The sequence below is a fragment of the Eucyclogobius newberryi genome, unplaced genomic scaffold (assembly GCF_026437365.1).
Source record: "Eucyclogobius newberryi isolate DKJ021-1_F unplaced genomic scaffold, fEucNew1.0.hap1 SCAF_15, whole genome shotgun sequence".
NCBI classification, from domain to species: Eukaryota; Metazoa; Chordata; class Actinopteri; order Gobiiformes; family Gobiidae; genus Eucyclogobius; species Eucyclogobius newberryi.
Window position 1 is genome coordinate 18,597,832 of NW_027315779.1, and position 24,731 is coordinate 18,622,562.

Sequence of the window (24,731 nt, forward strand, 5' to 3'; positions counted from 1 at the left end):
CTTAACAGCAGCCTCTAAACCATCAATGAAATGCTAATGCTACAAGGAAGGGAGCGTTTCTTATTTGTGAGATGAGAAGGCCTGGTACGTGCGCTGACAGGCTGAGTGATAGAGGGCAGTCCAAACTTTGATGCGTACAAGGTCTAACTGTCATATCCTAATGCCTAAAGCCACAAAAGATGAGTTAACCTTTGTTCTTATCTCTTGTAGCCGGCATGTCAAGAATGCGAGGTCTAAACTTTGACCGAGCAGCCAAAAAATACCACAGAAAGAATCTATCAATTACAAGACACAAAATCTGTAATAAAAGCTCAAGGCGAGAGATAGAGTCGGCAGCTGGAACTCATGGAGAAGATCATTACTCGCTCTGTAAAAACCAGGGGGCATCACGCTGACACCATGTAACCTCCAATCTTATCCTGAAGACAAAACATTCAGAGGGGTCTACTGTAAAGAGATGCGTTTAAAATGTTGTGAAAAAAAAAACTCTGTCATAAGCAAAACATAATAGATGGATTCTGTAAAATATGGCTAAATATGACTCAATTGAGTTTTGATTGTTTGATCGAAATGAGATTAGGTTGTTTTTGTACACAATTCAAAGAAAGCAAATGTGCATGCATCAGACCAGGTCATCAACCAATCAGATCAAAGCCCACTGCTAATCTAATAGACATTATTAAAGGTGCACTGTGTCACTTTTCTGATGGAGGGTCCGCCACCTGCTTGTCTCCTTGGAGCTGTTCCACAATATGACAACAAGTAGGTGATGCCACCAGGCCAAGTTACAGATCAAATCTGTGGAGCCTGCTTGGGTATTGAGATCAATCTAAATCAAGACATAATACATTTGAAAAGAAATTATACAAAAAATACATTTCTAAGAGACTCTAGGAAAGGCAAAAATAAAACTATTTTGGTAAATGCGTTCACGTTTTGTTGTTGGGTAGTTGCAGTTTTGACCATTTTATGACTATGAATGACCCATTTATATGTTTTGTACATTATAATATACAGTATTACAGTGTAGGATACAATAAGTTGTTTTTAAATAGTTTTTCTACAATAAATATATGATTTCTTTTGTGTATGTTTTTTCTTTTCAACAGATGCTTAGCACAAAAAAAAAGCTAGAAAGATGTATTGTATATGTAGCAAAAAAACACCTCTATTTTGGTTATATATTTGGTTATAAGTTATATTTCATTCTGTGGAACATTCTAGGCAAAGCAATTGCATGACGATGGAGACAAGCAGGTGACGGACCTCAACGAGACAGTGTACCTTTAAAATGATATATTTATTTCCGATGTGTTGGTACTATATGGAAATAGGTCACTGTGTAAAGCTTTTCTTTGTGTGAGCGTTTCTCAGTATTGGGGTCGTAGCATCAAAATTAAAGAGATGTTAAACCTTAACCTGGAAGCCACTCTACTTCCTGATCTGTTTGGTTACCACAGCGACTCCGTTTGGCTGTGCTCACTTAGCCATTAGCTGCTTGCTGGACGTTTCGCTAAACAAAGCAAGGACCGACTGCAAACTCATAAATCATGCCAAATGAGTGGAGAAGATTAAGGACTTCTCTACAGCAGCGTGTCTTCGGGAAAAGCGAAACAGCCCAAGCCAACGGCAGAGCATTTCTGTGGCGTCTTTCATAGTAAAGAGAAAACAGTGTTATGCGTTATTACTTGTGAAATGAAGTAAATTAATTGAATTATATTGAAGTCATAAGGGTAATTGTTTCTGAGTCAATGAGTGTTTCCGACAGCGATGCAGACAGGCTGAAAGACACAAACAAGCTCCCAGCTGGAAAGATACGTACACAAATTCACGGAATGAAAGCAAATTGCAAATGCGTATGATAATAAAATACATAGAATGATGACATGAAGACACACGGCGCCGGGCCTATCTGTGTGTCATTAGAAAGAAATTTATCAAAAACATGAAAGGCGTCATCTGGTCCTACTATCGCGTGCCAGCATCACTACACCAGCAGGATGACATTTGGCTTCAGATAGCTTTCCCTGCTCCACACAACAGGGTTCGCTGTGGTAATCGCAAATGAGAATAAAATATAGATTTCAGTGATGCGTGCTGTGCTTATGCTAATGTCCTTAAATGATTCACATAAGGCGGAAGGTTGATTGATTGCACTTGTTTAGGATGAGGCTATCCGAGTATTTAGGCAGCTAAATAAATTGGATTTTTACACTATTTTGATTGGATGTTGTGTAACTGCACAGCTCGATGAAAAATCAATGTATGCAGTGTTTCCAAAGGCTCTCAAATATCAGAACATGCATATGAATTTACAATCAAATACACTGGCCTCGCAATGCTTGGATTGATTGTGAATGCTTCAGGCAAAGCATTGAGGTTTGAAGATTCTTAGTTTTAGTTATTCACAGTACACAAGTTTGTATAGATTAGCGTCTGTGCTCATTGGGAATATCATAGAAACATGTTGTTATTTTTTTAATCAGGGCCCAATTCTGACAGCTGGAAATATAATTCTACTGATTGAATTTAATGTAATGAAACTTTGTTTTTTTTTAAGGCTGGCAGTGTATTTTCTACATTTAGAGAAGTTATACTCCAAGGACAGCATTGGTAAAAATACACTTAAATTATGCGATGAAGTACTGTTGATTTTAGGAAAGTAACTGTATTCTGAATATGACCCAATTAAAGTATCTATACAGGAGTACAGTTAAAACCAATTTCTAAATATTCTATATATATAGTTTCGGTAGTGGTATTTAGATACTACATAACACTACATAAAGATGGTAAGGTTTTGCTCTAAATAGTGTTCAGGTTCAGTAAATACAAAATATGTATCATTCAGGTACTGGTATTGTTTAAGTGATTACGTTTCTACATGATGTTGATTGGCAGCCCAAATGCAAGGTGCTCTCCCCAGGCGTCTACTAAGTCCCTCAATGAAAATCTGTTTTATGGTGCAGACAATAATCTGTGGGTCTAAAGATTTAGGATCACATCCGAGTACATGTTTAATGCAAAGAGAACACAAGATCAAAGAGGCGGGCTTTACGGGAGGACACTAATCAAACGCAGGGTTTATCACACATTCGCAGCTCATTGATTTCACACGTTCAGAAGCACTAACAAATGCACACTCATTCCCATACACCAGGGCGGAGGCATTGTCAAAACCCGGGCTCAAACTCACTGCAATCCTAAGATATGGTGGCGCTTGCTTATCCATCGCCGCACTGTGCCAGCCAACCAGTTAACAAGGTGAGAATAGCAAAAGGAAGAACATACTGTAACTGGGAGAAGCGTATAAGCAGCACTCCTTAGATAACAATATAGCTCAGGTGTATTTTTGATGTGTAGTACATCACTTTCACAAATCAAGTGGATTTTTTTTTATGCTCTGAGCTCAAGGGAAGATTACCTACTTCATTTCTTTGGTAAGCACTTTTGACTTCAACAGGCCACGTGGGGAGAGAGCAATACCTACTTGTGTGCACTCCTATATATTCGACGGAGGAGGCTGCTTTTTTTTTAATAATTGGCGTGCAAAAACTGCCCCCGCTGGAGTCATACAACACTGCAGGCCTGACAGAAGCATTTCGACGGGACTAATAGAAAGAAGAGTTGAGATAATACATTTGAGTAATGTGGCTGCCAGGTGTGAGCCTATTTCTTCTCATAACAAAGATATACGTTTTAACAAAGTTATCAATATCCCTGCATGGGGAATCATGAAGTGGAAATAACAACTGCAAAAATGAGCAAGTGCTTTAACGTATTAACCAAGTTGTAAAGATTCTCCTTAAAAGCATTTTATAGATTTTTTATGTGCACACGTGGACATTAGGACTGCTTTGACAAACATGTGTGGTCTGTAAGCCATCATTTTAGAGCAGGGGTCACCAACCATTGTAGGGCTGAGGACTCCTTCAAGACCAACCAAATTATATAAGCTATTATTTGATAGATGTGCATGTGTGGGGCATTTGTGTGTAATTATCATCCAATCTTAATCATCTTAATTAACTTTTTAAATCAGTGAGTGATAAGAACAAAAAATATTAGTTACTGCTTCCTGCTAGATTGTGGGGGAGTCTAATGAGGAAGTGAATCTTGACACGGCAGAATACAAAGACACACATCGCGGACATGAAGATACAACGGTCTGCGGTTTAGAACCTGCAGCAGTCAAATGAAACTTTCTTGGCCAGACCTGACTCACGGGTCAAAAGACAACCTGTGCATTACTATCATGGACCATATTTCTGTGTAAATATCTCATCTTACAACATAACACTCGCTCGCTAAGCACAAGCTCGGGAGCAGATTGAACCAGATGTGAAGACACAGACACAGGTAAATCAGCTCACACAGCGTCATCAAGGACAGAGGGGACAACTTCAAAATACTGTGTTTTGTATCACAATCCAACTCATATTCACTGAGAAATTAATCTACTACGTCTGGGCAGCGGACTTCAGGTCTTCAGTTTATTGACAGGTGCGGCCCGCATATGGACAAGTTTCTTCGTAAATTTCATGTGTGAGACTTTTATTCAGAAGCCCTGTATAGCCCGAAAAGTACGGTAGTTAAAAGGAGACATATTATACAAAATCAACTTTGAAGAGCTTTTAACCTTATTACAACAGTGTTCCTTCTTAATCATCTTACTCAAAGTTATGGTTTGATTGCTTCATGCATGTTTGATTAATCCTGTATATTTTCCTGCAACCGAGATTTGATTGATCAGAAAGTTCCTGCCCAAATCCCTGTACTTTGTGTCTTCATTGTTCTAATAATTGCAACTGAGTAGTCCATATAAGGTTATAAAATGCCACATTCACACTTTTCAAAAATAAAAACGTGTGTGTTACAGTAAATGTCACTAGGAAGAGGAACTGATCAGCAGATCAGTTTTGACCAGGAAGTAAAATAATCTGTTTATATTATTAAGCTGTTTTGGATCAATATTGCAGTTTACGATGAACAAAATGTAAAATGATGATCAAATTATGCTATTGTTCAAAATATAACGTGTCTCTTTAAATACCAATCTCTTCACCAAGATTCTAGCTCAGGGGGAATAGAGGTCTTGAGGAATGGTAGGATTATTAAAACCTCCCCAACTTTGGCTACTGTCTGCTGTTTGATCATTTACAGTCCCAGTTACACCACTATCTTTACAGCTTGTTTTGCCAAGGGCAAATGTCATGCCATGTCGCCAATAAGCCAAGTTCCAGCAACATTTTGGCTCCTTAAAACCATTTTAAAGATGAATCCCCAAAAAACAGCCAATTACAGAACAAATGTGTCACACAATCCTTAAATAATAGCTGTGCAGAATTCCAAAATATCAACTGCATATAGTTAGTTGGAGACATTGTTAAAACTGTCACTCAGAAGCACATACCAGAGTAACAGAACCTAGACTTGATCTTTCTGCGTATTTTTGTGCACAATTTAGATGTTTTCAATCAAATCCAAAGACAACTACTCAGTACAGCTACAAAGATCCTCTTCGAGCCTTTAGCTACCGTCAAGCTCGTGTCACTTACCATTGAGAAGTGTACTCTAGTTACGAATTGTCAGCCAAGGTGTTTGCCAAATGCCTTATAGCAATGTGACAACACAAATCATCAACTGGCAACATGTAGCTGCCAGAACAACATGAATTATTGTCGTTCATATAAATACACACTCAACATTTCATAATTGAGTAACTCAAGCAGGGTTATAAACAGGAATTATGGGTTTTACTGCTTTAACATTGTTTCAATAGACCTTTAAAGGACACATATTATGCCAAATTTAAATTTTTGAGCTTATAACCATGTTGTAATATCCTTCCCTCATAAAAAAACATACCTGGAGTTGTATTTAGCTTTATTCACACTAGTTTGGTGAATCTTGGTTAGAGAATCGTCTCTCCTCCGAGCGTCAAACACACTCCATTCTGAATTTAATCGACAACTGACGGTTTCTCAATCTGTGACGTTGCTCTGAGAATTTTCTTTGCCGCTTTTAAGTCCATAAATCTTTGCCAGACTCATTTTTGGGATTTCTGCAGTCAAATCACGATCATTCCAACTGCAGGTTTTGACTAGGAAGTTCGAGGCTTACTTGAAATATTTATTTTAAACTGTGTGTAATTCCCTCTGCAGCCAGTAGATGAAGCCAAACCTGAGTTACTCTGGCACCTCCCAGAGGAAAAGTTGAATTGTTCTCTATAAATGAAGACATGAACATGAAATACCAAAGTTAAGGTACTCAAACGCATGTTTAAAAGCCAATAAAATACAATACAAATAATGTATATAATGTATCCTTTAAAAGTACAAATAATGTATATAATTTATTCTTTAAAAGTACTATGTCATCAGAAAGGCAAAATTAAGTTGACCATAACACACTCTAATTATCAGATCTAAATTCTAATTAGGCTGAGCAAAAAAGGGAACAAGCGAAAGAAAATAGATGGATGGAAAAAAAGATGTATGTTTGCCGTAACCCGACCGACCAGGTTTGAAAAATAAAATAGCAGCATTTTGTCAAAATGACACCAAATTCTTGACGCCGACTCACCGTTCTTTTCAAAAGCACCGTGTAGAATTATTTTATAGCGCTGGTCAACTTAACTTCCATCCCTAGGGACAAATAACGCATTGCACGACGCATTTACGTTGACATTTTCAGTCCTCCACATGCCTCTGTAATGAACAGCCCATGTAGGATTGAATTTGTATTTCCTTTTTTCAGTTGATTTGCCTCTGTCTGTTCACTGCTGTTGCCACCGCTCACGTTGTTCTGCATCATGGTGTCGCTTCATATTTGACCTGCGCTTTGCATTCTGGGAGGGAAACACGCCCTGCAGCTTAATCACAACAAACATGGCGGCGCCCGTGTCCCCCACATTCCCCCCGCTCGCCTTCGCTACCAAAATAAAGGATAACGACGTACAAAAGGTCGATTGAAATATCTTAAAATCTGGAGATTTAGTCTAGACGTTTTCCGTCATTGACTGTTGAAGCCTGACCCCTGGCGGTCACTCAGAGTCAAAAAATGGCGACGATTTGGATCTTTTTTTTTTGCCTTCAAAGTAAAAAAAAATAAGAATTTACCTACGGACCGACCCGCTTGAAAAATTTTGGGTCGGGTTACGGCAAACATACAATTTATTTGAGGCAGCCTTATATTAAGTCTTAATAACAAAAACAATGAATAAATGTCAGTTAATTTGCTTTTCTATAACAAAAGATGGCAAAAAGTAAAAATGTTATATGTAATATACCTGTAGATTAAATGAAAAATGGTTGTGGGTTCACTATGGTTGTGGGTTTGTATGTGTCCAGTAAAACCTAGACATCTGCCCTTTACCAAAAATGCCAATTGTCTTTCATAACCATCTATTAAATAAACAAAAAGTAAAACACAATAGCAAATGAGTTTAAACCAGTCACGCACATTTATCCGAGTGGTTTTCATTCAATCCTTTAAAGGATCTCTATACTATAAGAATGTGAAGCCCAAATTTAACCTTAAAATAAAAATGACGATAAGCAGCTTTATTACCACAATGTAAATGTCACTACAGCAACATAAAAATAAGTCTTAACAACTCAGCTACTGCAATTTGTTGCCAGTATGCCCGAAAGTCATAACAGTGTACTATTATATTGCTTTCTGTATCTGCACTTTGACTTTGAAAACACCCTTGATTATTACGTTCCTTCAATCTCACACAGCAGATAAGGAAAGGCTGAAACAGACTTTTAAATCCCTGCACACTAAATACTATTGATCATACTGTATTTTATTCTATAAGAGCAAACCAGCGTGTTTTGTGCATTCACTGTAAAGACCTGGAAACGCAAGTCACTGACCTGCTTCAGCACCCGAACCACATTCTAATCCTTGTGCAAACAGTATTATTGACGGTGAAAGACTGTACGGCTCTGCATTCAGTTTGGCTGTGTGTAGAGATGTGGGCGCCTCTCATATGGGACCAAACCGCCGAAAAAGGCTCAAATATGATTTTTTATCATCATGTCAAAGAAAGTGTGCTGTGAATGCTGATGCAAGGTGATCCAACTTTTCTTTTTAAGGTTTTTACCAGAGGAAAAACAAACATGACGGGTTCAAGTTAAGGTTTGGTGGGCTCAAAGGCATTGAAAAGCATCGTCTCTGAATGCATGTATTGATTTTTATTTATACTTTTTGAGTACTGTAAAATAAATGAAACAAATGTACGTACAACTGTGAGACTCTTGAAATTGCCTGAATACACAGTTAATTTAAATGGCTGAATGTATCCTCTGGTTCAAGAAATTAAAAATGAATAACTGCATTACCTTGTGTTAACTTTTCAGAAAAATTCTGCCGACTTTATTTTATTATCAGTGAACAAATTGAATTATGTGATCATTGAAACTACAGTAAATTGAAATGCATTCGCCTATTGCAGTCACAAGATTCTTCATGAGATTGCAAATTCCTCTACTTCAATAATGAATGAAGAGTAAGACAGTCAGGGTTATTTGGGTTTCTATTTTGATTTAGTGTGTGTGGCACTAAAAGAGTGAAATAAAATAAGTCATAATCTGACAAACTTAAATGTTTCTGTCTCTGAAGGAAATACGGATATATATACTTTATCCTTAAGCACTTGAGAAGCTCCCTAAATAGTGATTTCCCTCTTCCTTAATGCAGCTCTCCCTCCCCTGCAGTGGGCTTAGGTATACAAACTCACACTCTGAGCTTCCTGTGAGGGTACGTTCAGGGTGAGAAAGTGCCTTAATCAGGTTAGCGTAGCGCACCGCCACCTTTCTAAACCTGTGCACTATAGATCCTGCTTGAATCCTCTTGGGTACAGACACTGCTTGATATTACTACTGCGTGCACTGGCGTATCTTTTCGAGTGCACTTGATCAGGTGCTGGACATTTGCCCCGTTCTGCCGAAGCCCCTGCAGCTCAAACTGTGCACCCATGAAAATCTGGATGAGTGGAGGGTAAGAGGAAGGGCTCAGATGCAAAGAGGCGGCAGCTGTGCCACCCAACTCCTCAGCAGCTGGAAGGCCAGGCAGGAGCGCTGGCACTCGCCACCCCATCCTCAATCTGCTTCGGCTCTCTCAGCAAGGAAGCCATCGCCATTTCAAGCCAAATTCAGAAAGCTATTTGTGAATACAGAGGGAAACGCAATCGGCCCAACCACATTATGAGATACGTCTGCTTCTATATTCAATTAACTGATCGACTAATTTGTAGGTAAACCTGCTGTAATTCGAATCGAGTGTTAGAATAGGCAAGGAATAAATTAGAAGTGAATTAAGAGGATATGGAATTGATTGCACTATGATATTTGCTGGTATGTGGTGTGAATAAGAGAGTGAGAAACATACGAATTTAGATTAGATTGAAGCTGGGGAACACAATTCAATTGATTTGAAGGAGCAAATTAAATGGAGTCAATATGTCAACTGAGGTCCGTGAGCAGGACCACGCCTCCACCTCTGTCTTGGGACCACACCTCTATTACCCAGAAGGCTTCTTATACCGGCCTAATGCCTCAGTTACCGCTTGACTCTGTTCGATCCGCCCTCCATACCCTTGTAACATACCCTCTTTAAGCATTCAGTCTTCTAAGAGGGGGGTTCCAAGCCGGCCGGGCTGATTGCCGAGACAGAGCCCCCTCCCTGAGTCTCTCCTCCCAGCCATCGCTCTGCAGTTTAAGCTGCCATGGATCACCAGCGTCCATCTCACACCAATAAATAATTCTTATTTGCATATCTTGTGGTTGCGTCATCCTTGCTAATGAGTTTATTTTCTTTTTTTTCATTCCATAGAGACTAGACTGTTAAAGTGACAACATTAGATGCAAAGGTATATTAACAAATGGGTATATTAACAAAACCCCTTTGTTAATATACCCATCCAAAAAATTGGTGCATACGGCTTTAGGGCAGCTTTTTTTGGACAGTGGAGTGAAACTGGGGTGGTCTACCCAAGCGCAGCCAATCAGAACACTGCTTTCGGCACTTAGTTCAAATCTTTATCATCTAATTGTAAGAACAACAAACACAATAGATATATTTAAATAAAACTTCCTCCTTTTGCAGTTCAGGTACCCAAGATTTAATCCCTTGTTTTCTGGTTCATAACAAACGGTCAGCTTCCAAACATGCAGTGACATGTTATATTATATATTTTATGCCCAATACCATCCATGACCCAAGGCGTTTTCTGTATTTTGGCTCGGGAGGAGCACTAACCTTTAAGACAGCCCCCTCTTGAGACTTGATGTAGCTGGATTGACTACTGTAGTTACCACAATTTGAATGATAATCAGAAACCTTTGCTAGTCTCACCCAACTTTTTCCTTTTTCTTTTGCCCTCTTCTTTCCTTTTCAATTGCTTGACTTGAACTTTTCCCTGAACGTTTAACAACTGTATGTTACTATTGTGAAATGCATTTAACGTGGTGGCCAGGGCCTGTAAATTATATACAATACATAAAATACATACAGACACAAATACCAGCAACAGAAAGTCAAAAGCTGACAACTATTGATTTTTTTCAGTCTACAATCTCCCACACACTTCTCATGCATTTATGTAAGAAATGTATGAAAGAAAGCCCAATGCTCTACCTAGGCACCTTATTATAGTTGAATGTAAAGCCCGACTGTGAACACAACTTCAAAGGCAAAAAGGGGGGACCTTTCTAGCACTGCCTACTCTAATGAGACTGATGTACTGCAGCTAGCATGCCGTTTCAAAAAAAGGTGCACCATTTCCACCCTTCAAAATGGATAACTGATCTTGTGGATAAAAAGGTTGACAAACTTCCCTCCAAACATGGCTAAAAATAAGATGAAGTTAGAGTGCACAAGTTTTCTTCCTCTTCCTGCTGCGTCTTAGTCTTTCTTTTTGGCAATGGTCGGGGTTATAGGCTCAGTACTCTGCCTGAGGGAGTGCTCTAAAAACTACTGCATCCAAAAATATGAGCCAGATGCATGCGAAGTTGTGATAAAATTAAATTAAATAAAATGAGGTTACAGATGTTTTGTGTGTTTCAGTGACCTACTCCATCACTCCTAGCATTTCATATGTTGGACTAATATAATGGCAAGATCGTAAATAACAGGCATGGCATCTGCTTTGCTTAGCGATATCAACATGCTGCAAAATCCTGGGCAGTGACACGGTATAATCAGTTTAATAGTGTATGAAGGCTGACAGTTATTCTAACCTCAAGACAGCCGGGTGCACAATAATTCTTGTGGCAAATAATTAGTTTTATTATCACACAAAGACATGGGTCAGCCGTGAGGGCTTGATTATAATAAGGGAGCAATATACGTCAGTGTGAGGCTCAGTGGGAATCTCAAAGGGGATTGCAGCCCTGTATCTTGTCAAATTCCAGTTGACATTTCATGTGACGGCACAGAAATATTCCCAGGTCTGTGAGCGGCAACAGACATGTCACAGGCATATATCCTTATGTAGAGGGCATACATCCTTATGTAGAGGGCATACATCCTTATGTAGAGGGCATACATCCTTATGTAGAGGGCATACATCCTTATGTAGAGGGCATACATCCTTATGTAGAGGGCATACATCCTTATGTAGAGGGCATACATCCTTATGTAGAGGGCATACATCCTTATGTAGAGGGCATACATCCTTATGTAGAGGGCATACATCCTTATGTAGAGGGCATACATCCTTATGTAGAGGGCATACATCCTTATGTAGAGGGCATACATCCTTATGTAGAGGGCATACATCCTTATGTAGAGGGCATACATCCTTATGTAGAGGGCATACATCCTTATGTAGAGGGCATACATAAGGGTGTATGCCCTCTACATAAGGACACACATCCTTCCATCCACACACTTTATACTTTATTTTAAGTGCTTTGTTGTTTCAGACAATTAGGACGAGGAAAGCACAAACAGCTCAGATTCAGATCAATGCTTTTGTACTTGGTCGGTACAGTATCAATACATGCTGGAATTAAAATGGACTCTAAACTGGACATGCCGTTATAAATTGTAGCCCTAAGTGATTGGCAGTACTTATTTGTGGTTGTAGAATTCATCACACCTCCATTACCCGAGTTCTTCTTTTATAATGGCTCTGCATATTGGCTCTAGCCAAAGGAAAGTGTGTGGCAAACATGCACACTTGGCTATTTATTTGGACTTGAGTCTGCATAGCATTGACCACATGTGAATTATATAATATAACCTTCTATTTGTTATTCCAATTACTCTGGGTACACAGAATTTTTTTAGGCGTGCCTGATGGATTTGCACTCATTTAGTGTGAGCAGTGCACTGCTGCTTAACAGACTGGAATTTGCATTATAATGATTTAGAACACCAATGCATTTTTAATGCTCATAAGCAGAGTGTACTGCAGGCTTTTTCACCCAATGTGTTTACTCCTCCACTTAACAGTGGATGTGGCTGTGACATTTCCAGCTATTTCCTTCTCTTGTGTCTGCCTGAAAATAATCATTAGAAAAATGTGCCTTAGCAAATGTACAAGGACAAACATTTAAGTGGGATTTCTAAAAGCTCAGAGGTGAGGCAAGTTTTAAAATTCTGCCAACGCTGGTCAACGATGCACGCGCTCTGATATGGATTTAAGCTTGCCTCAGAGACAAACTTCTAATTAATACTGTGTCTGGAAACGGAGAAGACCTGATGTTTTGATACTTATCAGCTTTAGAAAAACTTCAGGGAATTATGCATGTCACTGCTGGCTCTTTTGGTTTTTTTCAATCATTTAAATTGCATCGATTAGCTTAAGGGGCAACTACACTATTCAGCTAATCCTTCCTTGCTGCATACATAACCACTCTCTGGACTTCTAGTGAAATGGGGGAAATGATGCGTATCAGCAGTGCTTTTAGGAAAAGGGCAGCCTGTCATCTCAATATCTACATGTTATTAATAATCTTTCGCTACTGCTTTAAACAAAACACAAATGATATGAACTCAGGGGCGTCACCAGTTCTGTCGTAACAGGGCGGAGTGAAGGCCGTCGGGGAAAAAATAAACATGGGGAGCTGTTTTTCTATACGCAGTTAATATTTGGTATGCAATTTCTGTATTCACATAATTGCTGATTATGAATTGACAAACAAGATACAACCACTAGCCACAGATGGTGTACCTCAGCTCTAAATGACTGGACGGGACACTTGAAGACACACATATATTTCAGAATCAGAATCTTGCTTTGGTGATTTGGTGCAACATAAAACAATGAACAATGATAAAACAACTTACCGGTATTTAACGTCAAATTGGGCATGCATTAAAGAAAAACTGGTTAAATCTACTATAGGATAAAAATAAAATAAAAATCCAACGGCAAATGGACAGAAACTGTTTTTTAAAGCAAAGAATATTTCTGCCGGGAATCATATATTTCACAGGGACATTGGAGGTGAAGACACTTGAGTGTTATAAGGTATTAGGGTGGCCCTAAGCCTTATCTTATCAGGTTTCAGCCCAATACACAAGGGAATGAGGGCGGGGACAAAAGCAAGCCAAGCAATTAATTGTCTTCTCTGCTTGGCATCTCATTTCAGCCCCCAGAAGGTCTATTACAGGAGCAAGACAGTCATTAAACCTCAACAATAATCACTGCTGAGCTTTGCCTTCATCATTCCTGCTACTCACCATGTCCTGCTTAATGGCACCTGGACAATTCCACTCAAACACAATAAAAGTGTGAAACACGCGAGGCTATTTAGGGTCTTTAAATGCAGCCTAGGTCTCGCAGGTGACAGGAAACAGAAGTCAGAATCAGAATATGAAAAGGATTATTGCCATTGTCACATTTCACAAACATAGGAACGTTAGGTGCAACATAAATCAATGAATAATAAAAGAATATTTATAGCAACGTCTGTAGAGTCAAATATGGCATCCATGAATCAAGAATTTACTAATAAGATAAGGTGCAAAATGGAAAGTAAACTTGTCTCGGGATGTACGGATGGTGGGAAATAGTGCAGAAGGTGAACAGTGCAGAGATAATTATGCGACACTAAGATCTGTTGATCCAATAAATGGGCCAAGTATTACAGCAGAAAGGCGGTGCAATGACACACACCCGGGCCACTTCAGGTTATAATGTTTCAGAAAAAATGAGGAATCATATCTGTTGGAATGTAGGGCAGGCAAGTGGAGCGTCGGGCAGGCCAATCAGAGGCATTCTACTTTCCTGAATTGAACTGTCACATCTCTTATTAAAGAAATAAAGTGGGATGGACTTTATCTGTTTTTCCATCAGTTCGTTAGTTCTTGTAGTTCATAAATGCTTGTTATTATTTGCTGCAAAAATGAATATTGACAACCGAAAATTATATCTCGTTGTTGTTTTTTTTTTGTTTCTAGATAAAATAAATAGATCTCGAGATGATGTTATGGCAATCAAACAGAAATACATCAAAACGTGTCTTTAAATGTATTAGTTGAGGGTAAATTTGCAGACAAATGTGAAATGTCCCTAAAATTGATCACAAAAGTTACAAAATACCACTTTATTACTGTACCCTTATTTATAAGTTTATATATGTATTTCAATCAGCAACAACACTAACAATAATGTAAAAATTGTGATATATTTCCCACCTCCTAATTGACATTTAAAACATCTCTTTAACTGTGGTGAATGAGCATCGTGTCAAATCTACCTAAAGAACATCCCCCCAGTCGAGCCTCACAGGTGGGAGAGTGGCTGACCAGAACTGTGGATGTTCATGAGAAATTGGAGGAGGAGAGGCGAGGGCGTGAAAGCGAGTCTGAGAGGCAGAAAAGTGGTGGTTGGGGGGAGAGGAGACGCTTCATTTGTCACTGTCAGATCAGTTTGTTTCTCCTTCATAACTGCAAGGACGAGATGCGGACCCCAGCAATCCCCTGCCTGTTCTTAAACTAACCAGCCATCGCCGTATAGTCTCCCACCTCCGCCATCACCTGGACCCTCGGCTGCTGCTCCTCCAATACACTTCACTATATTGTGTCTGCCTGCCTGGACATGCTCACTGAACTTAATCGAATGTATGTCGCGCTAACAGCGGCAAACCAACAGCCTGGGGTAGAATCACATACCCAAAGGCACTCAGCAATATTATCATCTCTCTCTGAGGAAAAATTAATAGGTAATGAGGCATACAGACACAATTGTAGCCTCTTACAAAGCTCTCTTTCTAAATAAGAGACGACTGTTTGATTTAAAGCGATTATATTACAGCAGCTGCTTGACTTTCTTGAGTATGGTTTAATGTGTGGTTCAAAATGTGTGCAAAAGTAGTCGTGGGAAATGTGATAGGTTTGTATTGTTTGCATTCATCAAAGTAGAAACTGCACGAAATGTTGAGAGAATGCTAATTATTATCCGCTGAAGGAGTAGATATTGTACAGACTGTATAGTTAAATCATGTACCACTCTCACTTTAGAAATGCAGGAGGTACGTGAATTCTGAGTGATAGTTTGTGAAAATTCGTTATTGTACAGTTTTCTTTTGATTTTGATGGGAGGTATAATGGATAGTGCTAAAAGCTTCAGGCTCAGGCTGTGTTATTGTTCCAAGAATAATGCCCAACTATACCTGTGACCGAAATAAACCATTCTACTAACTAGATGCCACACAGGTTAAACGTTTAACATGTCAAATAAGTTGAAACTGCTACTGGGGGGGAAAAGTTGGGTATAATTTTACATTACATCACAGCAAAGACATTTTGTTCAATGAATAGGGTTTCCTTATTTTTCTAATTCTATGCTTCCACTAAATAAAAATGCAATATTATTTGTTTTCATTTGTATTACTTATTATTTATTATTTATTCTCAATGACGTTTCTGATATTATTGTGTGTAAAGCAGTGGTCCAAAGTAACAAAGTACACAATTAAAGTGCTTGACTTAAGTACTACACTACATTCGCGAGCAGGAATCTGTACTTTTGACTTAAAGGTTTTGAGTTCAGGTCTTGGTTTTAAGCAAACAAAAATATACCTTGGAACATTGATAAATTAATTGACTTGAGCCGTGATTGTTGTGCTCCTGTATTTGTACTGTTACTTCCACATCTGCACATCTGCTTCCTTGAGACAACGTTGACATATTTAATATAGTGTCCCTGCATTTTTTGCCTTTCTTTTCTCAATTGCTGTTGTTCTAGCCACATTGGACGGGGCAGCTTGCTGATGTAGCTCTTACATAGATGCATCATGGGCAGAAATCAGCTGGTATTGGTCCAAGTGCCAGTAATGAGTGGAGATGTGGTGCTTCCTCTGTGAAAAGCGGCTCTGCTGGAGGTTAAAAGCCCTTTGTGAGGTAGGGCTGAAAAAATATATTGCATGTTTGGTCCCTGGTGGGTTATGCGCCGGGGCATCCTTCACAGTGTGTAATTAACCTAAATGATCTGTGATATATTGGTAAGCTGGCAATTACTGGACTTTTGTGTGGTGGTTCTGCTGGCCCGACACTTATTGGACAAGCAAATCTGTTCCAAATAAAACCAAAAGTCAGGAGTGCAGTTCACGTTATATATTAAAGTGTCCTCCAGTCTCTGTCACTATCTTTCTGCCGCATGCCTAATACTTTTGTATTTTCTGTTCAAAATGCAAACTGTCACTTAACAAAAGGCCTATGTGAAACGATAATGCCAGGACAAATCTTGAGAAATTGGCTCATTTATGCAGATTGCTGGTACAACTTGATTAATGGCATTTCACAATGTTGATTTGAGAAACATACACAAAGCAACTGTTCTATTCAGTGAAAATAGTGTTACTCTTCTCCCCCGTGTGATGAAGTCATCTCCAGGAGACAGGAAGGGAATACATTCTGACGACTGTAGTTCTACAGTGCTGTGCGACTCTTGTCAAGTCTGGTATTTGGACATATTCGAATGATACGATAAGCAATTCACATGATTTTATCTCCAGTTATTATGGATATGTAGGACAATTGTGCCATTTTGCAAACATAATAGCAGAAGGATTCACTTGTATTGTACAAGGTTGATGCTCTGAGTGGTTGTTTATTCAGTCATTTTATTGTATTAAACATTATGAAAGTACATGATGAATCAGTCCAACCTCCAACAAAAAGCTTAAGTTACTTATCATTTAGGTATTTTTAATTCAAGTTTCATCAAGGGAAAAAAACAAATGACTGCCAGAGTTTTCTGAAAGGAAACAAATCCCTTGCAGTATAGGATCAAAATGTATTGTAAAAAAAACGTTAAAAAGCAAACATATCATCATTTAAGTTATTTGTTTATAAAAGCATTTACAAAAAACAATTAAACTTGAAAAAAACATCCAAAAAATCGTCACTAAATCTGAATTGTTAACAAAAAGGCTGAAAAAATGACAGCTAGACAGGGCCAATTATAAAGTTGAGTGTACCTTTAGAATCTCAAAAACGTGCACTTTAAAATTAATGAGATAATTTCTTTTACTTTCAATTCAGTGCAAAGGCCAAAGTCACTAATGGCTGATGTGAAGCCCGGTTATTCTGATGTGATTTGATGTGAAGCGTGGTTATTAGTCTTATCCAGTTGGCCTTCAGAGTATTTCTATTTTTTCAAGTATAAATCAAAGGCCGTCTCCTTCCATGGAATAGTTATCATGGTGCTGAAATGTATATTATTTATTCATAATTATGATTAATAGTAACAGAGGTGATATGACACTGAATTTAAGGAGTGTTGAATCAAGTTTTGGAAGGTCACAAGTAAAAATATGTGTTTGCAAATGGTGTGAAAAGAGCCAAGTGAGAAGCGAAACGGTTAATGTAAATGTATGACCACACTGGTGGTTTTATTGTCTTTCCAGTAATCTGAAACTCATGTGGAAACACCGGGGCACTTAGCATAACTCATGCACAGACAAGAGCCCCATCACTATCAGATGTCTTCTATCAATGGAAGAAACACACGCATTTTCCGGTTAAACTAGTAGCAGACAAGAGCGTTGAGGGTACGTGTAAATGTTCATCCTGAAGTGGAGCAGTGGGTTAAATGTGCAGTCAAACCAAACACTGTCCTTGCGTTTCCGCTGGTAATGATACATATTCATTTGCAACTAAAGAAAAGGCAAGATACCGATTTGAAAATGATCATTAAGTGCTGCCCTGGTGCCCAAGAGGTTTTTAAGGTGGCAGCACACGTGCTTCAAATCCCGGCTCTGACAGTTTGCTGCATGTCTTCCCTTCTCTCTCATCGCAAATCCATGCTCAGATATCCTGTCTAATAAAGCCTGAGATTATGATTGTCAAGTTCTAGAACGTGATCTCAACCATGTTCACACAAGTATCTAGTTTTGATACTAGCTTTAGTGTTGATTAGTGTAACAGTCTCCAGGCATGACACATTTAGTTTGCCTCCCTGAGTCCCAGGTTTGGGGAGTAGACAAAGGGGGGAGGGGGTTTAGGGAATTTAATGCTCTTGAGCACATGGCTTCTTGCTCCAGACCCCCCAGATTTATGTCAATAGGCCTGAATATGTGTTATTTTTGTTTTTGTTTTACAGCCAAATCATTATTGGGCTGCACATATTTGACTGGCTGGTTGGTCTATGCACCAATCATGCTTTGATGAAAAAAAATCAATCCCAGTGTTGGTTACAACTGGACCAATACAATACAATATGTAATGAGCAAATTAGATCAGACTGTGGTGGTGTAAGCGAAAAGAAAGATTTAGATGCTTATTTATGTTTTGGTGAATTTAAAGATCAAGGGAGAGTCAAGCAACCTTCCAGAAGTGTTCACTGACTTGACCTGAGAGTGTCATTTTGAGTAATTCTTCCCATTGTGCTTTTGTTTAGAAAACTGGGACAACCGTACACTCCGACAAGCCAAAGAATAACAAAGAATATCAAACACGGTATACAGCCAAAGTAAGACAAATCTGTAGCTAACAACTCAAATTGAAATTGAGCATCAACAAGTCAACAGTCACAAAAAACTTTACACATGCTAATTGGATTGAAAAATGATTAAACACGTTTTCTATCCAAATGTTCAGCTGCCATTAAGAGGCATGCTTCCTCTTATTTTTTCAGAAATAAAAAGCCATAGCCATTTGTCACAAAAAAAAAAGAAATGTTTTCCCCGTGCTAATTAAAAGCATTCATTAGGCCGTGTTTAAAGCCTTGTGTGTGGCTCACTGTACAATGCTGTGGATGTGACTGAATGTACTCGCTATGCTTATTTGTCACAGTTTGGATGCACTTCATTAAACCATGCTCAAAGCTCCCAAAAGAGCGTGTGCATGGGGAAAATGAATGAGACCGCCCCATTTATGGCATTCAGTGTGTAACTTTTCTGCACGTCTCAATGGAAATGACATTGATTTGAATAGAATGTTCCAGTCAGTCAGCCTAATATTAAACCAATGGATATTTTAAGATGCTAAATACTTAACACAGCATATATTCATAAGTATTCTGGCACTCTAGTGTGAGAATGTGTGTAGAAATAACACTACTAGTGACCCAGCTGTGTGTCGTGTAGTTCCACTGCTCTTTTGTTTCTTTTTATAGTGTTTTGGCTATTGCAACAAAAATGATTTCCATAGTAACAGTTTTTTTTTGACATTCCATACAGAGCTAAATAAGGGGGGAAAACTACATTTAGGGAAGGTTTTCATCTAAAAAATATTCTTTTTATGGCCAAAACTGCACATATTTAGGAGAAATAAAACTGTAAAATGCGTAATGTTGAATTGATCTCAACAAAATTAGTATAAAATAAATCAAATCAAATAAAAGTGATACATTAATTAATAAAATAAAATAAATTAATGGAAATTAAATTAAGTTTAGAAATAGATATGATTTGTGTGTGTTGATTGGACATTACAGGCTGATCTTTATGTCCCTATGGGAGAAAAATGCATTTGAGAAAACGCCCTTTGAAGTCAGAATGCCCCATGTAAATCTACTGATGCAAGTAGATTAAATGAAATATAAATATTCTTTAGGTGCAGGTTGGATATTCTGTTGTTCCCACATGAAAACGTCTATGTTGAAAAAGTAAACTGATCAAAAAAACAAAAACAAATACATGTGAGTGGGATCGCTTCTCCGTAGATCTGACCTGTTACTTGGGCTGGTAGCTTCAAGTTCTTGTCGCCATGGAGAAGCTTATATTTAATACTGTGGAACATTTGTAAGCAAAGCAATAACATCTCTATGAAGACAAAAAAAGGGGCATTGTCTCCTCAGGATCGTTACACAGTGCACTTTTAACTCCAATTAACTGTAAATAAGTCTATTCAGGCCAAAGCGAGGATTCACCTTTGACAGAGGATTAAGAAATACACACAGCAAAATAAATAAAAGAATGCACATTTAAAGATTTGCGTCAGTTTGATGGGATGCGATTGGCAGAGCATTAATCACAGGAGAGGCGGTAGCAATGCAGCTGCGCGCAATTGTGTGAGTGGAAGAAGGGTGAAAAGAGATGCCATTTGCTCAAGTACGTTCGCTGAGAAAAGCTCGGAGCCAAATCTTAACCGAGATTTGCTCCAGCTAGGATTTGCATGTGCTAATTCATATTAAAGTCACAATGTGGATTACACACCGGTTTGCCAACTTCAGCTAATGATGTGAGAAGTTAAAATGTGTGTCCCAAAACAACATGACATCGAGATCATTGAAATCAGCGCAGTGTTACTTTAACACGCTATTATTAGTCTGCTTGAAAAGTCTCATTTAGTTGTCATATATGTTGTGTATAGGGAAGTGTCAATATAAAATGGTGCTGGTGCGATGATTGCTGAACACAATTCGAGTATTATTTACGATTCACAAACTACCGTCACATCCTTAATTTCTTTCATTCCTATTGAAATGGATATCTCTGAATGATGGAATGAATGTGACAAAAACATAAAAATACCTTAAAATTGTCACCATTATTATGTTTTAGATTGTATTGTGACTTGAATTATCCTGATTATTGATTAACTGAATAATCTTGAAATCCATAACGGTGTATAATGGCAAAAATATGTGATTTTGCTGCTGTTTGGATGCAGTTGTTATCTAGATTTTCACAAAATTAATCCTTCCATGGCCAGAAAAAGGATAATAGTTCATGGGTCTACTCCACATAATAGGCCAACGTAAAAAATATTGGAGTATAAATCTATTGCGAGATGAAACCTTGTATTAAACCCTCCATCCCAGAATGCATATTTGCAAGAACAAACCACTTTACTGTTTATACATTCTAAAATACTTAAATTCAACAATTGAAAACATTTTTCAGACAACACAAGTAATACATTAAGCAAGAAATGTACAAAAATGAACTTCTAACCTTCATCTGTAAAATTGAAATGACCCCATGTTTACAATGATTACATTCACCCAAGGTCCCAAAGTAAAAGTAATATAGTCCAAATGGCTAATAGAAAAGTAGAAATCAATTCAAGTATCTCTTCAAAAAGTTTTCATACAATATTAAGCTGAAGAAACAGGATGAGACTAATGAGTGTTAGGGTTAGGACGTTCATAAAACCAGATTAAAGATGATATCATTTGTAGAGTGGAGCAGGTTGTATCACATAAGAACACAGAATTGAGGAGTTTGAATTGAATTGAATTTTTACAGTATTGTAGAAAAGGCGTGGGGTTAAATATGTTTTTACTTCCCCCCTTTTCGGAGAGAAAACGCTCTTAGTATGTTGTTTCACTTAACTGCCTGACATGTAACTTATTGACAGAAATGTATCTTTTATTTGCTATCATTGTGGTTTTGTATGATGTTTTTTCTCTTCCCCAAATTCATTCAGCGTAAAGTCATTAATTCAGACTGGTTTATCCTGCGTTATGTTGTCATACGTGCCGTGGTTATTGGACGACGACAGTGAGAGGCTGGATAAGTTTAGCTCCGTGTGTAATCGTGCACCTTGTGGCTGCTGGCCTTTAAGGTGTGTGTGGACGGCCGTTCCTCCCTAATGGATGTTAATGGCTTTTATGGAGCACGGCTGGATTCTAATGGGGTTGAGTGTCTGGTGGGGCCGCAGCTCTCTGGACCTCCGGGTCCCCTTCTAGGTTCCTAATGCGACCTGCAAAGAGGAATGCATAATGTCTGCACTTTCTTTAAAGCAGAGGTTAATACCCAAAGTTACGGTGGGAAGAAATTGTGAGGTTGTGAGAACATTTCAGAGTCAGAGACATAACGAGCGGCACAGGAGTTAAAGCAGAGGCAAAAAAAATAAAAATGAAATGCCATGGCATATTATATTGAGGGACACTTTGGTGCTAAGCTGCTTATTGATAAAAGCACTAATTTGGCTGGCAGAAGGTAAGGAGGCCAGGATGTGCGGCGATATAATATATCGTAGCTAAAGGCAACGTCATCAGGAAGCGGAGCCTCAAAACAGCAAAAACCTAAAGGAATACTTTATTTTCACACACAAGCGGGATCCTATTCATGTGTCACTCACTGACACACCAACCACGGCGGAATGTGGTGGACCCCTGGATCCCCACAGCGACTGTTTCAAAAGATCACATGCATGGTTTTCATTTGTTTGCCGACAGAATCAAAGAGCAAGGCTGAAACGTTGGACACTTTGGAGACTTCTACAGTGGACACGGAAAGTCATATTTGTGCATCATCGGAGCTTCATGAAATGACAATCAGCTACAATTACAGTGTTTTGAAGTAAATTATATTTGCGTAAGACTTTTTTCTAGAGATGTTTGTGACTGGAGTTTTTTCAAAGTTGTTTTTAGTGTGAGTTTTCAGCCCCAGATTTCAACCGGAAGTCAGATGATTTGTTTCTTTTATTAAGTCGTGTTGGATCAATATTGCGATTTAAAATATATGTATTAATAATTTTCATTATAACTAGGAGGCAAAAGCATAACATGTCTTCTTTAATAGCTGATGAAACTTAAATTAAATGAATACATTAGATAATCTTGTTGGCAGTAATCCAAAGCTCACTTGTCAGCTCTGCAGTGAGCCAACTCCAGCCTTTGTCTAAGAAAAGGAGTTGCTGCAGAATAAATCAATCCTCATGTCTAAGTTCAATGAATGGGTCTCTCATTAGGGCAGTCTGCTAATTGAAGACATGACGCTTTGGGTTTGGTCCATTTCTCCTTCGCTCTGATCAGTTTGATCAGTTTTACTAGAATTTACTAGAATCCACTCTGTGCTGTTCAGGCTGATGTCAAATGTAAGATAAGATAAGATAAGATAATCCTTTATTGTCCCACAAGGGGAAATTTCATTGTTGCAACGCCGGTAGATACAGAGGTAGATACAGAAGAAAAGAACAGATCACTTATAGGAAGTCTGAAAAACACTTTCAGTAGAAGATCTCCTATAAACAAAAACTCCCATAGACAAATAAATAAATACATAAATGTTCACGGTAGGTTAAGTAGAAATAATTTAATTCAATTCAAAGGTTTTACCATGTGACTTTTTTGATGACATTTCAAATTCTAATTTCCTTTCTTTCTTTCGTCTAATTTAAAACATTGTATAAGCTTCTTACAACTTTCTTTCCACAAGTACATTGCTTTAACAAAAGGTACACTATAGTTTGGTTTAATGGTTGTTCTACAGTTTCTTACATTATGATTGAAACAAGGCACACTTGCTTACTTCTGCTGTTTTACAATGACATTAAAAAGGTACTTTGTTACAACATAAACCTATCAGAAATGTTCCCCCAAAAGCCATGTGCCAGATGCCCGTTAATAGGGATCAAGAGGTTATGTGCTCGACTATAAAAACAGACATTTGCATACTTGTGATCGCAGCACGCTTCAAAATGTACTGGACTTCCTTAGCAGCAGGAACTTTTAAGACACCCTGTCCCTTCAAATCAGGACTGCGGATTGATCTGTGACTAAATAAAATGTATCCGGTTGTTTGGGAGCTTATGGTTTTAAGTGAAGATGAAACACAAATGGCAGCGAGGTGTGAAGAGCGTGCCAAGTGTAAGAATGCTGAGCGGAGCAGGATGTCCACAGTTTCCTGCATGAGCCTTGATTATCGAGACGTGCCATCTTTTATATTTTGCCAGATCACAGAGCTGACATCCGTCTACTGTAACTCAAGGTAAAGCACTTACTATCCTGGCGAAGCACTTGAAAGCATGTTTAGAGGTGCCGTTTTTGGCTTGTGCAGTATATCCATTCGCAAAGATGACTAATAAGAAAAGTTGAGAAAAACTAAGCTTGAGAAACATCTATACTTGAAATATATGCTTTTTTTTTGGTTGTTTAGTATTAAACTGAGATTATGATTTTACATGTGTTCTTTATGAAGCACAACATTGATCTAAAACAGCTTAATAATAGAATTGAACTGATAAGCCCCGCCTCTTCATAATGGCATTTCACCGTAACAAGCAGCAAATTGTCATTCACTTTTATTGTTGAAAAATGGCTATGCAACATCTTTAAACACTCCAAAGATTCAGTGTCCAAATGTATTGAATAATCCCGATGGTGATAGGTGAATATGGACATTTTCTGGGCACCTTAAATACATTTGTTTTTTAATGTATTTATTCTATTCCCGTAAATCAAACTTGAAAAAACAGGCAACAGTTAAAGTTAACCTAGAATGAAATAAAAAATGAAATCGTGAAAATACTGACTCACTGAGATGTTAAAGTTTTCTTTTTTGTGTTGAAAAGGACCAAACCTCAAGACATGA

At 38.3% G+C, this 24,731-nt stretch overlaps 1 protein-coding gene across 1 annotated transcript in view; it reads right to left on the reverse strand.

The window, feature by feature from the left end:
- pcdh1a (protocadherin 1a) overlaps positions 1 to 24,731 on the reverse strand; it is a 123,243-nt gene that overhangs the window by 79,733 nt on the left and 18,779 nt on the right. The gene's annotated exons all lie outside the window — the stretch shown is intronic.